This window comes from Lissotriton helveticus, chromosome 4_1 (assembly GCF_964261635.1).
Source record: "Lissotriton helveticus chromosome 4_1, aLisHel1.1, whole genome shotgun sequence".
Classification (NCBI taxonomy): domain Eukaryota; kingdom Metazoa; phylum Chordata; class Amphibia; order Caudata; family Salamandridae; genus Lissotriton; species Lissotriton helveticus.
The window spans coordinates 185,979,722-185,995,412 of NC_136063.1; positions in this window are offsets into that span (position 1 = coordinate 185,979,722).

Here is a 15,691-nt window from a genome sequence, read left to right on the forward strand (position 1 = left end):
CATGTTAATGTCATCCTCAACTGATATGTCCTTTCTGAACAGTACATGTTTTCCAGACAAGCAAGGTCTTCCCCACAGAACAGGGTTAGATCTAGAAAATGAAGTTTATAATTTGGGTAATTATTCTTCGAATTTCATGGTCCTGAATGTTCAGTCTGATCCTACTCCAGACTTACTTGCAATTTCAGTATTACCAGTCAAAGGCGAATTATGTGTCAGAAATAATGGTTCCGTACATGTAGGACATAGTGATTGTACTACTATTGTCGAGTATAGTGACAGTGGGAAATCTATTTTCAAAGCTTCACGTCATTCTTATTTTGTTTGTGGTCAGACCGCATATGTTCGTCTGCCCCTCGATTGGGATGGAACCTGTTACATTGCCTTCCTACTGCCACCAGTTTTCCTAGCCCCATCTGATTATCATAGAAACACACATCTAGTACACATTAGACATAGAAGGGAGATTGAATCCCCGATTGTCGATCAAACTGAAACTGCTCTAGAACAGTATACAGATTTCAATAGAGGTTTCTTCTTCTTTATAGGACCTATCCAGAATAGTAAGTTAATACGTAGATTAACCAGAACCCTTGAAGCAGTAGTGAATGAGACTGCTTCTGCCCTAGGTAACTTAACCGAAGAGCAATCTGCTATGAGATTTGTCGTGCTCCAAAATCGTCTCGTTCTTGACGTCATACTGGCCGATAGAGGAGGAGCATGTAGAGTCATCGGATCTAGTTGCTGCATTTTCATTCCTAATAACGCGCCGTCTGTTTATTCAGCTATAACCAGACTTCATAAAATTGCCCATCAGTTACACCAGAATCCAGGCACCTGGACATGGTCCGGTTGGTTTTGGAGTATAATTTCTGCCTGGGGATGGAAAGTATTGTCATTTCTAGGTATTGCAGTAGCGATCATATTCAGTTGCTGCCTCTGTATACAATGTGGCCCTGCGATTTGCGGCATTTGTGCTACCTCTTCTATTCCTAGTCCCAAGTCCCGTCCTAAATCCCGTTCCAAGAAAATTCGAGACGAGCAAATGATACTGTATGAAATGATAGATGGTATCATGAATATTGATGTTTCCTGATGGAAACGTAGTGACAAGGAGGGAATGTGGAAAAGTAAATTTTGCCATGTTCTGTGTCCCTACGTGTTCCCCATCTTATGTTGTATGTGCATGATTAATATGCATATGTATTCCCCATGATCGATTAAAGACGCAATTACAGTTGTGTCCATCTCTAGTATGCCAGTTTCCAGTTCTCGTGAAAGCTACGAGTATCAGGCCTATGTAAAGCTACGTTGCCACGTTTCTCAGTGTGCACGTTATTTCATTGTAAAGTCCCCGTTTCTAGGCCTCAAAAGGGCCCGGACTCAGATTCAGCTCCTGTCTTCTGAACCCTCGCTGAGGAGCGATACAGCCCCCACCTGTATCCCTGACCCTTCACTTACTTCCTGCCTCACAGTGCCCGGCTCGGCCTGGCTCTGCCTGCCAGTCTGCCAAGAGTATGTTATGATTCTAGTTATCAGTCAAGCTCTCCTTCCCTACATTCCTAAGCTACTGAATCGCATCAATAGTTTCAGTCATCGTCTAGCCTTTACGTCTCCATGTAAGAGAAATACTGTATTTATGGTCATTTAATATTCCTCAACACACACTACATGTAGAATAATGCATGCACCAGTCTTAGAGTCTGTTAGCCTTTACCCTGATAACTTTTGGATTCTATCAACATGTTCTCTAAACACCAGATACTAGATGGTGTTTAGGTACATGTCGCTCTGACTCTCCAGACTTCAGTCTCTTCTTCTAGCGCAGAAGTCATAGCCCCCAGCTTCTCCCTGGTAACACGTCATTGTCAGTTTGCGCGCACCACTAGGTTAGAGGTCCCGGCTCCTTAGGTAGCCCCCTCCATGTTTCCGCCCCATTTATGACATATTCCGTTACGTTTACATCACATGTCTATGTATACGCCCTGTTCACGCCTCTTGTTACACCTACTTTCACCCTTATCTCTCGCGACTGCTACAGGCCCTGCCCACTGTTACGCCTACTGTATGTATTGTAATGCAATTGTTTTAACTATATATACTTGTGCACTGTTATTAAAAAAGTTATCCCTTTAGCGCGCTCATTCCAGCTCCTGCCCGACAGCTGTCGGGGCCCCCCTGTTGGCTAGCCATCCCAGATCTTGCCCGTGCAGGTTGTCCTGTTCCTGTCCTTTATGCTGTATTAAAACCTGCAAACTCCGACTACCTCGAATCTTGACTCTTATTTATTGAGCTATCTGTTATTGTATGTCTAGTCAAAAATAGAGGTATTATTTATTTATTTACCACAGTGTGCCTCCCGCTGTCCGTGTGCCTGCCCCCCCCTCCCGCTGTCCGTGTGCCTGCCAGCCCCCCTCCCGCTGTTCGTGTGCCTGTAGTACAGAATGCGGTAGATTTATCTGCGGGCCTCCTAAGTTCACAAAAAGCGGGTCAAGCTCGAAACTATGCGAATCAGTCAACTTTATACAATCTTCAATGTTCAGGGGCTCGGAGATAACGCGCTGCTCTACTCGGAGACAGAAGAGTTTTGTACAGTTAACTAGAATAAGGACTAATTTGGAATTATAGAAACCTTCCTATACAATACCCGCACAGGGGATTATTTAAAAGGTAAATTAACTGTTTTAACAGAATTCTGCCCGTCTGCCGCCGCTGATGGGGCGGGGTTGCAAACAAGCAGGCTGGCCCAGCTTCCACGGGCCCCGCCGTAGCTACGACTCCCGCTACGAGTCAACATTTAAACAAATCGCTTGACCATTTCCGCCTTGAGCTCTAGGTAAACCCCAGTTTTAATTTTGAATTCCGCGTCATGACCGGTTTCCTTAAATTTTTTTTTAAAAAAGTGTGATTTTTTGTAATTGAGCACATTTGGTTAAGTTACTAATTCACAGGACTGCGGATGCGGTAACGTGGGTCCGCATCACAAAATCACATCCAAAATGCAGCGCTGGCTGTGTTTAGTATTAAACAGTCTGTGTATATTCACAGCACCACAGTGTGCCACAAGAGCCCGAGCCTGTATTCAGAATTTCTAACCATCTCAATAACATTGTAATGAGATGCACACTTCGACTACAATATTATAACCGCCTACGGCCACTCTCAGTCAAGTTAAAGGAAGCACAAATGTAGCTTTTGTATACTGAAAAGATGTTTCCGAGTGTGAACGGGAGGGGTGGCTTGAAATGGTCGTCGAGTAGTTAGTTCCTCCTACGGCACCAAAGTTCCTCTAGCCATGTCATAAAAAAGGCATTTATGTGAGAGCCGGGTCAAATTTGAAAGTAGCCCATTAGCCATCGGAGCGTTCAGCGTTGGGTTGCAGTGTAACGTGACTTGCTAGGGTAACCCGCCCGAGGTAGTGGAATTGTCTAAAATGCCTTTAAAAACCAAACCACTAATTTAAAGTCAACAGCTGGGGATAATTGCACTCATTGGAGGTTGAAGGGGCTCCGTGGGAAAGACACGACCCAAAGCCACCTCACCCTCGTAAGTCAAGTAAACTAGCTGCGCCCTGTAGCGGGGCGTGCTGCCGGCTTCAGCCCTCGAGGGAGACACCCCCCCCCTCCCGCACTGAGGGGGCTAATGTTAAGTGACTGCACTGGGGCAGGACGTCCATATGCGAATGTTACTCACAGCCTCGTATTTACATTTCTACAACTAGCCCTACTTGAACCACGATTCGTGGCTGCGACGCAGCACTGGAGCAGGGCCCAATGCCCTGCAGCAGGGACAGCATTGTGTTGGTCAGCTGCACCCGCAGCCAGCACATCACAGAGCAGCAAGTCAGGAACGGGGTAAGAGAGGAAAGCGAGGCGCTGCCCGCCAGGCCCGTCTGCAACAACACGTGTCAAAAATGTTACCGGTGGAAAGGAGGCCGGAGTGCAAAGAAACGAAAAATAACACACAAAACCACAGAAAAGTATCTGTGAAGGTAAAAACACCACATTGTATCCATCTCTCTTCGTCTTCTTAGGAGCACGAACTGACAAGCTCGAGACCTCATCAAAAGACGAAAGTGCATGGGCTGGAGGCTCCGAGGACTGATGCATCCACCGGAGGGGTGTGTGTTTGACCCATGGCCACAGGTTCAAACCCTAGAGGGGACAGTTCGTTTTTCTTTCTTCAGAGGTCCACGAAATGAGGATAGTTAACAATAAACACCCGGGCGCCGTACACTCTGATGATACACCTGTTATCATATGAAGAGCTTACTTCAGGAAAGGCCATCAGAGGCTCTATGGGAGCCTGTTAATTGTGGGTAATATCACAGATAACCCGAATCTAGGTAAAGGAGGATGAAAGGTTGTCAAGAAGCTCTTTCTGGAGCTAAACAGCTCGGAAACAACAGTCGGGGAACAGGGAGGGCTGCACTACCACAAAAGGTTTGTAAAGTATGGTTTCAGAAAAGATAAGGTATGTCTTAATGAACAAGTAACTTTAGCCCCGAGCATGCAGGTCTTTATGATTTGAGATAGTACAAAGCCTCTAATTTAGCAAGATTTTTGGTACCAATGCTTGAAGGTCTCTTTCCCATTTCTGCATTCCTAATCACCCACTGAAGAGGTGCAGCAAAATTGTTTGTGGAATCCTGAGGTTCTTTACTCCTCCCTTCGGTATATAGGTGATGATGATGTTTTTACAGTCATTAACCAGTGACTGGGTGATGGTAACTTTAATTGCGACATGGAATATTTTATTTTTAGTATTTTACTTTTAGTTCCCTGCCCCCTCGCTGTGCTTGCTTCCCTGCCCCCTCGCTGTGCTTGCTCTACTGAGTGTGTGTGTGGCTCTGGGTGGGTGTGTGTGGCTCTGGGTGGGTGTGTGTGGCTCTGGGTGGGTGTGTGTGTGGCTCTGGGTGGGTGTGTGGCTCTGGGTGGGTGTGGCTCTGGGTGTGTGTGGTTCTGGGTGTGTGTGGCTCTGGGTGTGTGTGGCTCTGGGTGTGTGTGGCTCTGGGTGTGTGTGGCTCTGGCTGTGTGTGTGTGTGTGTGTGGCTCTGGGTGTGTGTGTGGCTCTGGGTGTGTGTGTGTGTGGCTCTGTGTGTGTGTGTGTGGCTCTGGGTGTGTGTGGCTCTGGGTGTGTGTGTGTGTGTGTGTGGCTCTGGGGGTGTGTGTGTGTGTGTGGATCTGGGTGTGTGTGTGTGGCTCTGGGTGTGTGTGTGTGTGTGTGTGTGGCTCTGGGTGTGTGTGTGTGGCTGGCTCTGGGTGTGTGTGGCTGGCTCTGGGTGTGTGTGGCTGGCTCTGGGTGTGTGTGGCTGGCTCTGGGTGTGTGTGTGTGGTAGTCATTGATGTCTGCTGAGCTCGTCCGTAGGGTACAATAGGTCTCACATTTGCGAGAGATTAAGCTAATGGCAATGTAAATGACAATGCCATTTATTTATCTGTTTTCAAAACCAACACATAAATACAAATTTTGGCATTTACAATGCCAATAGCTCTGACTTTTCCAAAGGCGAAACCATTGCATTGTAAATGCTTGTTTTATTGTTGCAATTTGCTTGTCTCTATTCATTGCTGCTGGCCGCCAACCCCCTCCCAACATCAACTGTTTACTGCTTAGAACGGACTCTACAACAAAGTAGTAGCAAGTGCAAATCAACCCCCCCACCTCAAAATAAATAGAGAAATAATTAAAAGTTTATTTGGGTGTTGGACCCGTGGGCGGACCACGCTAACCACTACTTGGAGATCGTGGCGCAATGCAGACGACTGGCGAGCGGCGAAGAGCTGGGTCTGCCAAGACAACCCTGGGACCACAGAGAGTTAAAAAGCTAAAGGACCTTGTGAGCTTCCACACAACCTGCACAGGAACTTCTTTGCCATTAAAAGGAGGTATGCGCTTGCGCAGACACAGTAAAAAAAAACGCACATTTAAAATTAAAAACATCTTTAGGAAATTATATTTGTAAAAGAAATGGAAGCCTGTTTATACATAGGCAAACTGTAATTAGCAGAAATGACATTCACCATAAAAAACAGGCACAAAAAAATAGACTCTATCAGGACAGCCCCGTACTGGCTGGTGTGTCAGAGGACTTAAACACTTCTTACCATGGTCCTGCTATTCGACCAGGGGCTACAGATTGCAGGAAATAGGAAACGAGCAATAGTTCTCCAACTTGGGACCTCAGAAGAATAGTGACTGAGCAGCAAACAGACGTCTGCTAAAGCAACAGACATGCAGACCCTATTCACAATGGTGTTTTGGAAGACAAGAAGTTGTACTTCTGTACTACTCTTTTACATACTCTTACACACCTTGCAATTACCCCAAAAACATTGCAAATGGAAATATAATGGGAATCTTCATACACAATTACATTGGACTGTGCATGTTTTGCACTTACACTAATTGGATCTTTCGGGACAGATTCATAAAGGCGAGTAAGAGTACATTAAAGATTACTCTTTTAATACTACTACCCATTTTCATAACTGTTTTAGGGAATCAGGTCCAGGGAAAACAAGCTGTGCTTCCAGCAGGATAAAAAAGGCTCTCTTTGCAGAGAAATAACAATTCTGCATCTTCTACCAAAGCCCAAATTGCCTATGTGTATCTCTCGCTCTGTGGGGCAATTATTGAATTATGTCCCTCAGCCATCAAATAATCAACCAACCACAAGAGATTGAGAGAAACTACATACGACTGCTCATCGAATGACCCAGCCAACCCAAAGCAAAAGAGAGAAAGGAAATAACTGTAAAATGGAAAAAGTGCGCAAAGCAGAGAAAGCAGGGATCCAAAAGAACTCACAAGAATGAGCTAATGAGCTAAAGAGACTGTAAGTGTATGGTGTAGAGTAGTGGAAGAAAGAGACATGAGGTGCCATCAAGACTAGGCAGCCTCGGTATCCAGCAACCCCGGCATTTAGCAGAGAACTCCTGGGAAAAACTTTAGGCTCATTTCTCCTATTTTATTTATTTCTTTTTCTTTGCATATTAAGCACTGGACAAGTGTGATTCGTAGACTTTATGAAAACTGGTAAACAGTATTCCAAGGGATATCTCTGAAAGTCTGCATGATCTTGGTAAAAAAACAGAGAGGAGTATTTCTGTTTCTTAACCGCATGCGTGCGGCATGATTTCCGCCCGTACGCTGGATTTTGCGGATTCGCATGTTACGTGACGAGCTGGGCTCGTCATGAGCGTGCCAGGAGGCTACCTCATGACGAGCCCAGCTCGTCATGAGCGTCGAAGGGGTTAACAGAGCAAAACAACCCACCTCCAAACAAATGCTCTATATGAAGAGTCAAAAACAAATATTAATTACGCAACAACTTTTTTATACAGAATAAATCAAATTATTGTCTTTATTTATAAATTCATAATCAATATTTTAGAACATAACTTAAGGATGATAATTTAGCAAAAGTGAACCGTCTGACCCTCACAACCTAAAACTCATCACACTCACAAACTTCATACATACCACTCATACATTACACATCATCCTATAACTCAATAAAACTGAGTTGTACCATGCCCCTTCGGCTTATAAACAACATAGATCAAGAGGAAAAATAAATTGCCTCAAAGTGTAAAGCCTAGCAAGAAGTTAATCATTATACATTTTGGAATATTATTCGGTCTGAAAAACATTTACAGGTTTCTGGGAAGCATATATCATTCAATTTATAATATTGAAGGTCTAATTATGATCTTGGAGGACAAGGTTACTCCATCACAAGTGTGACGGATATCTTGTCCTTCAAATTTCAATTCGATTATATCCTATGGAACTTATAACTCGACGGATGGGATATCTGTCACATTTGTTATGGCAGTATCCCATTAGCCATGATCATAATCAGGCCCATAATCATTTATGTCGTCTTAGTTAATTGTATTCCATTGCCATGTCGGAGAAGGAGAAGCACAGGTGCCAATTTGCATTTCGGTGTTAAGTGGTCAGCAGACAACATACCTTCTTCAGGGCACAAATCTGAGATTCAAACCAAGATCAAACAACAACGAGGGGAGGGAACAAGAGGGAGCAGAAGCCCACCGGTTCTTTGTTCTCACAGGAATAGTCCAAACTCTGCCGTCAAATTGCCGAAAATATTGATAAGATGGATATCTCTGGTCTGATCTCAGGACTTCCCACTAACTCCGATAGAGGCTTCTCAAATTCGCCATCACTTCATGAACGTCATTTGTGAGTAGTCAGGGGTCACAGCTTCGACCTCTAACTTGCTCCCTGCTACTCCTGGTACTTCCTTTATGACCACTGGTCTCAGAGCAGACAAATGTTTTGAGAGCCAGGAGTAGCAGGGAGCAAATTAGAGGTCGGTGCTCCGACCCCTGCCTACTCACAAATGACGTCTATACCTTCATCTATCTAATCGTGGATGGTTTCCTCGCATAGGGCATAGAGTGGAGAAATCAGGATTAAAAATGGTTCCCAATGATTTGAAGAGGTCCAAGCTGCATAAATTCCTCAGCGAGATACTGCCCTAGTCTGCAGGACTGCAGCAGCATCTCACCGAGATGTTTATACGGCTTGTAAGAAGTGAGTAATATGTTTGAAGTTTGTGAGAGTGATGAGTTTTTATCATTTCAAATCTTTATTCCGGGAATCTGTTATAAAAGTACAGATTAAACACAAAACAGTCATAATAAAAATAGCATGAGTAAAACAGTTACATAAAAACATGCTGCTTACATCATTATAACACCTGGTTGTTAAAAATCATTTCAATCATAATAAACACAATTTGGTACACATTCCTCAATAAAGCATGTGTTATCTTGTTCATTACAATCAAATAAAGTGGTAGGTGCTTGCGAGTGTCTGCCGGACTGCGGTTGTATCTCACCGAGGAGTTTATGCGACTTGTAAGTTATGAGTGGTGGGAATGAAGTTTGTGAACGTGACGAGTTTTAGTTTATGAGCTTGATTTGGTTCCCTTTTGCTAAATATCATGCTTAGGTCATCAATCAATCAATCAAATCAAACTTTATTCGATTTCACAAAGAAATCATAAAAGTATACATCCATAGAAAATAAATACAAACTTCAATAAAACCACGGTACATATTTACATGATACTAATTTACATAAACATTTTGCTGCCGGTTTCTCATAACTAGAGCTGTTCTAATAGGGGGTAAGAAAGTTAATAATTGATAGAATCCCTTCCTAACAAGTGATTACGTGGGGCTATTGATCTTGGTGAGGGGATGTGTGGGGAACTCGGGTAGAAATCATGCAGATCCCAAACGGAAATGGAGCCATCTTTTTCATGGGGTTTGCAGGATCGTAAGTAGGGGACTGTCTGTCTGTCCTTAAATTTAACTAAAATTAGGTCCCCGGGAATTTCTTTGGCTGATGACCCCAACCAACCCACCCTTCTGACGCTCAGGATGCCACCGTTTTTATTGGGTGGGAGGGGTCTATTTTTTGATAGCCAAAACCGGACTTTGTGATATAGGTCCTGGTGGCTTTCAGGTTTCCCGTGGGCAAGTGGAGGTACTGCAAGAACAAGCACAAAGGGTGCTGCTTCTGGGGGCAAATTTATGCAAGCTGCTCTCTTAGGTTCTGCTCTAGTAGTAGAGGAGTTAGGTAACCCAGGTTTACAAGGAATATTCGGAGTAGTTGAAGATATTCTCTTAGGAGGTCGCACTGCTGTATGGGCGATTTTAGTACTTACAGTTGGGACAGTTTTTGTGATGAAAGGCACTTTGGGGACAGTAGGAGGTGGGGCACAAATAGATATAGCAGATGAAGAAGAATTGGCTTTAATAATAGCCTCTAGGCTTGTCAACCTATCCCCTAAGATGTTAATTTGTTCAAGCAGGGGTGATAGCACAGATCTTAACATCGATTCAAAGTGGGGCAATAGTGGTAGGTAGGAGTATGCTACTTCACTCTCCAATGTTCCAGTGTGCGCCTTGGATGGGGTTGAAATAATAACAGGCGATGGGGAATCAGTACCGTTTGTTTCGTTGTGCTTCCTTTTTACACAGTGACCCTGTGTAAGTCCAATAATTTGGCTGCTATCCTCCTTCGGTGATCGGGATGTCTCACAATGTTTATCCGCACAGGGGTCGATAGTAGGGTCTTTTACGGGGGAAGGGGGAACAACTGGGATAAAATTTGTCCCGCATAAGGCATTTAATTCCTCCCAATAAGATACTTTTTCTGTCCTGGCAGAGGGTTGTGGGAGGGTTTGAATTGGGTCTAGGAGTTGACGGCAGTCATCGGAATCTGTGTCTCTAATGGTGAGGAGAGTCAGATGGCTCTGGGTGGACATGTCCAATTCCTGGTCCGGGCGATGTTTTTGGAAGAAGATGGGATAGGCCCCCTTGGAAGTCATACTGTATGTGGTGTATTGAAATTGATAAAACAGGATGGCCTTAATTCTTCAACAAACGAGAATGGACACTGTACCTTCTTTGGTTGAAATCCCAAGGGGTCTGGCCCGTCCCCGTCCTTCTCGTGCCGCTGAGGGCCGTAGAGGGCCCGCCCTTTGCCCGGGCTTCGCCCCGGGCGTCCCGCGACGCTAGGGGCAGTCCTTCCTTTCAAGCGCCTTCGGGCGCACCCTGATTGGTGGAGGCGGCGTCCAGCCGCTGAGGTTCCTGGGGAATGTGGTTCCCTATCCCGGCTGCCGCGCTGCGGTGTCCTGGCAGCGACGGCGCTGGCGGGGATACAGAGGCGCTAGGGTCTGAAGCGCAAGTCAAGAGGTGAGGGACAGCACTTTGGCCCCACGGTGCAAATACCGGAGTCTCCCGCTCCCCCAAGGGCAGTCCTTCCTTTCAAGCGCCTTCGGGCGCACCCTGATTGGTGGAGGCGGCGTCCAGCCGCTGAGGTTCCTGGGGAATGTGGTTCCCTATCCCGGCTGCCGCGCTGCGGTGTCCTGGCAGCGACGGCGCTGGCGGGGATACAGAGGCGCTAGGGTCTGAAGCGCAAGTCAAGAGGTGAGGGACAGCACTTTGGCCCCACGGTGCAAATACCAGAGTCTCCCGCTCCCCCAAGGGCAGTCCTTCCTTTCAAGCACCTTCGGGCGCACCCTGATTGGTGGAGGCGGCGTCCAGCCGCTGAGGTTCCTGGGGAATGTGGTTCCCTATCCCGGCTGCCGCGCTGCGGTGTCCTGGCAGCGACGGCACTGGCAGGGATACAGAGGCGCTAGGGTCTGAAGCGCAAGTCAAGAGGTGAGGGACAGCACTTTGGCCCCACGGTGCAAATACCGGAGTCTCCCGCTCCCCCAAGGGCAGTCCTTCCTTTCAAGCGCCTTCGGGCGCACCCTGATTGGTGGAGGCGGCGTCCAGCCGCTGAGGTTCCTGGGGAATGTGGTTCCCTATCCCGGCTGCCGCGCTGCGGTGTCCTGGCAGCGACGGCGCTGGCGGGGATACAGAGGCGCTAGGGTCTGAAGTGCAAGTCAAGAGGTGAGGGACAGCACTTTGGCCCCACGGTGCAAATACCGGAGTCTCCCGCTCCCCCAAGGGCTGTCCTTCCTTTCAAGCGCCTTCGGGCGCACCCTGATTGGTGGAGGCGGCGTCCAGCCGCTGAGGTTCCTGGGGAATGTGGTTCCCTATCCCGGCTGCCGCGCTGCGGTGTCCTGGCAGCGACGGCGCTGGCGGGGATACAGAGGCGCTAGGGTCTGAAGCGCAAGTCAAGAGGTGAGGGACAGCACTTTGGCCCCACGGTGCAAATACCGGAGTCTGCTTAGGTCATTGTATTCTAAAATATTGATTATGAATTTATAAATAAAGACAAGATTTTAATTGATTTGATATAAAAAAAAGTTGTTGCATTATTCATATTTGTGTTTGACACTTCGTGTAGAGAATGTGCTTGGAGGTGAGTTGTTTTGCTCTTTTTTGTGTTGTTTCCCTGTCCCGCACCTGTATGAGTTTATAGTCGTGATGAACCCTTTACTTTGATTGATTTCTGCAGAGCGAGTGAATGTAGGCTTTGCCAGTGTGTTAAGACCTCGGGGGCATTTCTTTTAAACATTAAAATTGCCACTGCCACATCTTTAGGGACTACGACGTTTTAAAAAAAGAATTGTTACCTTGTTTTTTGCTGCTACAAGATTTAAATCAGGGCACATTGTGTTCCTTGCTGTCATTCTCGCCACTCGCTCCCTCGATGCGCCGGTGTACTCGTCTGTAGAGCGAGTCACCAGAGCACGGCCATCTTGGGTAGGGCTCTAGTTGTTCACCGCCATCCTCCTACTTAATGGAGGCGTTGCAAGCGTGCAGCACGCGTGCACAGTGGGCGCTCTGGTGGCGCGCCAAAGGCAAGCCCGTCTGCGCCCGTCCGCGCCCCGGAAGCGCACAGCACCAGCCACGCTGCCCTAAATGGCCCACGTTTAATATACTCTAGAGAGGAGCTTGTTATGCTGGACAACCTAAGCAATAGGAACTATAGCCTCAAAGGAAATGATATGATGGGTACGAATTAATTTAAGAGCTCTAATGAGGGGATTATCAGATGTGGGCTGATTAATGTCAGATCTCTGATAAAACATTACACGGAGATCTGCATTCTGTTAGAGGACTAGATCTTGGTGTCCTCTTTTTAATGGAGACCTGGACACATGTTGACAGGGAAGTGGAGCTCGGCCTTGCATGCCCTCCGGGCTACGGAATCTGCCATAAGCCAAGAAAGGTTGGCAGGGGAGGAGGAGTGAAGAACTGAAATCTTCATTCTCAGGGGTCTCACTAATACAAAAGAACTTGGCACAGAAGCTGACATATGAAAAGACATCTTTATTAAACTTAATAAGTGAGGCCACGTCACACAGAAGCCGTAGCAACTGAATGAGGTAGTCTAAAGAATACAGAACAGGTCTTTTATATGCTTAGGATTTACAAACTCAGCATAAAAGAAAGGGGCAGTCCTAGCTTCTGCAAGCATACAAAATACCTAATATGGACATACAAGATCTGCAAAATATTAGCCAATAGAAAAACATCATGTAACCAGAATGTCCCCCTTACGTCGTGTTTCTGCCCAACCCATAAGTCAATCAATTACAGCACTTATAGGTTAATCAGTAATGGCAAAACATGTCTGTATGCAGTTAGGCCAGCTAGTGTCTGAGATTGCTTTCAAAGCAAGGACAGAGGGGGGTTTTCTACACGTTGCAGTCCAAAGGGCAGAAACACTTCATGAATAGAGCAGTCTGTGTAAAGGCAACACAAATTGATGACAAATGTAAGATGGAGTCAAAATTAAAGAACCTCAGGAGTAGGATATATATACAAGGATGTTTGGAACCTTTCTTCCTGGGGTGTAGAGGAGATACCGGGGATTGAAGCACTGGGGTTTATACTCAATGGCTCCAAGGGTGTTTTCTGTACAGGTTTGCTTTGCTATAGACCTCCGGGGGGTGCTATTTTTGATCATCAAGCTTTGATAGACAGGATATATAGCTTAGCACATTCACACTCTAAATTACTGATCCTCTGAGACTTCAATCTTTGGGAGAATGGTGTTCTTAACACTGCCTTGAATGAACTTTCCCAAGCTTGTGCGAGTGTCAATCTCCATCAATTGGTATCACATGCTACTCATTTGAAAGGACATGTGCTGGACCTCGTCTTTGCAGATGCAAAGGAAACAGCTGTTCAAAAAATACTGCCCCAATGTTGGACTGACCACTCCCTGGTCCTTTTTAAAATGAAGATAGATAATCGGGGTCAAGTAGTCGGCAGTTCCTCAGTTGTCCGAAGCAGCAGAGAGTGGTCAAAGCTACTTAGGTTAGCGTGCCTCCCCTGCTGGTTAACGATAAGTTTCCTATGCAGGACTCGGTGGAGGAGAACTATTTGAATCTGGGCGATCAGATTCGCAATTCAATTGATCACCTTGCTCCGCTGAGGAAAGTTAAAACGGGCAAAAAACCATCTGCCCCATTGTATAATGAGGAGTTGAGACTGCTGAAGACCAGCTGTAAGCAGGTGGAAAGGAATTGGAGGAAGAATTATTCTGAGACAGATAAGGTAGCCTTTAAAAATGTGCTCCAGTCCTATAAAGTGTTAATAGGCAAAACCAAGGCTAAATATCTTGAGGAGATTATTCTTCTTGCCCCGAATAAATCCCAAACTCTTTTTAATCTAGTTAGAGGCTTATCCAACCCGGACTGTGCCAAAGCCATCATTCCAAATTCACAAGAACTATGCGATAGCCTGGCTAATTTTTTCAGGGACAAAATCAGTAACATTTTAATGGGACTGAATCCCGTTGTGGAAGTGGATGGGCACACACAGACTGATAATGGGACTGTACTGAGTATTGAGATAATTAATACAGAACACTTATCCTCCTTGGATCACTTCCCGATGCCCTCTTATGAGGATTTTAATCACCAACGGGGTTTCCTCTGGGTCCCCTAGGGATCTGCTTCCTCCTAAATTCTGAAAGCTGTTTGGAAGAGAACTCTTTCCACTCCTACACCAGATTTGCTGCCAATCCTTAGCTACAGCTGTAGTCCCAGATTGCTGGAAAATGGCCGTGGTTTCCCCTTTATTAAGGAAGCCATCATTGGATCCTCATAATCCAGCTAAATACAGGCCCATCTCCTTGCTACCCTACCCGATCAAAATCCTGTAAAGGATAGTAACTAAATCCCTTCCTAAGTTTGTCAAAGATAATCAGCTGCTGGATGAGGTCCAACTTGGGTTTCGCCCGGCACATGGGACCGAGACTGCCCTGGTAGCGGTCCTGGATGACTTGAGAATGCGGGCCGACAGTGGTCAGGCAGCCTTCTTAGTGCTGCTTGACATGTCAGCCGCGTTCGATACAGTTAATCACCAGACCTTGATCGGAAGGTTGGAGAAACTGGGTATTGTGGGTAAGGCTCGAGATTGGATTCATTCCTATCTTTCGGATAGGCAGCAGGCAGTATTCTTGCCTCCTTTATGTTTGGAATACAGCAGGGTTGAACAAGGGGTCCCTCAGGGCTCGGCTATCAGCCCGATCCTGTTTAATCTATATCTTCGCCCCCTCATTGCTCTGATAAAATCGTTTGGAATTAATGTTGTCAACTATGCTGATGACACACAGCTTGTCTTCTCTTTTGAGGGCAACAATGCAGTGTCTCTAGAAAAGTTTCATGACTGCTTACTCCAAACAGCAGGCTGGCTAAAACAGAATTCTCTACAATTTAATGAGGATAAAACGGAAGTATTGTGTTGCATGACGGGTCGCATTCAGAGCCCTCTGCCTACAGATTTCTGGCCTGACCCGACTAATAATTCTGTACTGCCTTCCAAAACAGTGCGCAACCTACGGGTCATGATGGACAGTAATCTCCAGCTAGACTCCCAGGTGAATAAAACGGTTTGCACTTGTATGGTTTTACTTCGAGCCCTGCATAAGATTCTTCCATTTCTATCTGATAGGGCTCCTGAGATCGAGCCACAATCCGCAATCGAGACAGCCGGGGGAGCAAACTCGTGTCTATCACAGCCACCGTTCTTAGTGGGTGGGGATAACAGAGAGGGAACCTCCACCACATCACCCTCTGCACCAAGCCCCTGCGATACTGCATGGCAGCGCGCCTCAAATGGACCGACCACCAAAGAGGTTAGTGACGGGCTAGTTTTATCCCGAAGGTCTTGGCTTTTTAATGCGTCAGTATTTAATACCACAATGTCTGCCCCTATATCGGGTTTGGGGGCCCCTTTTC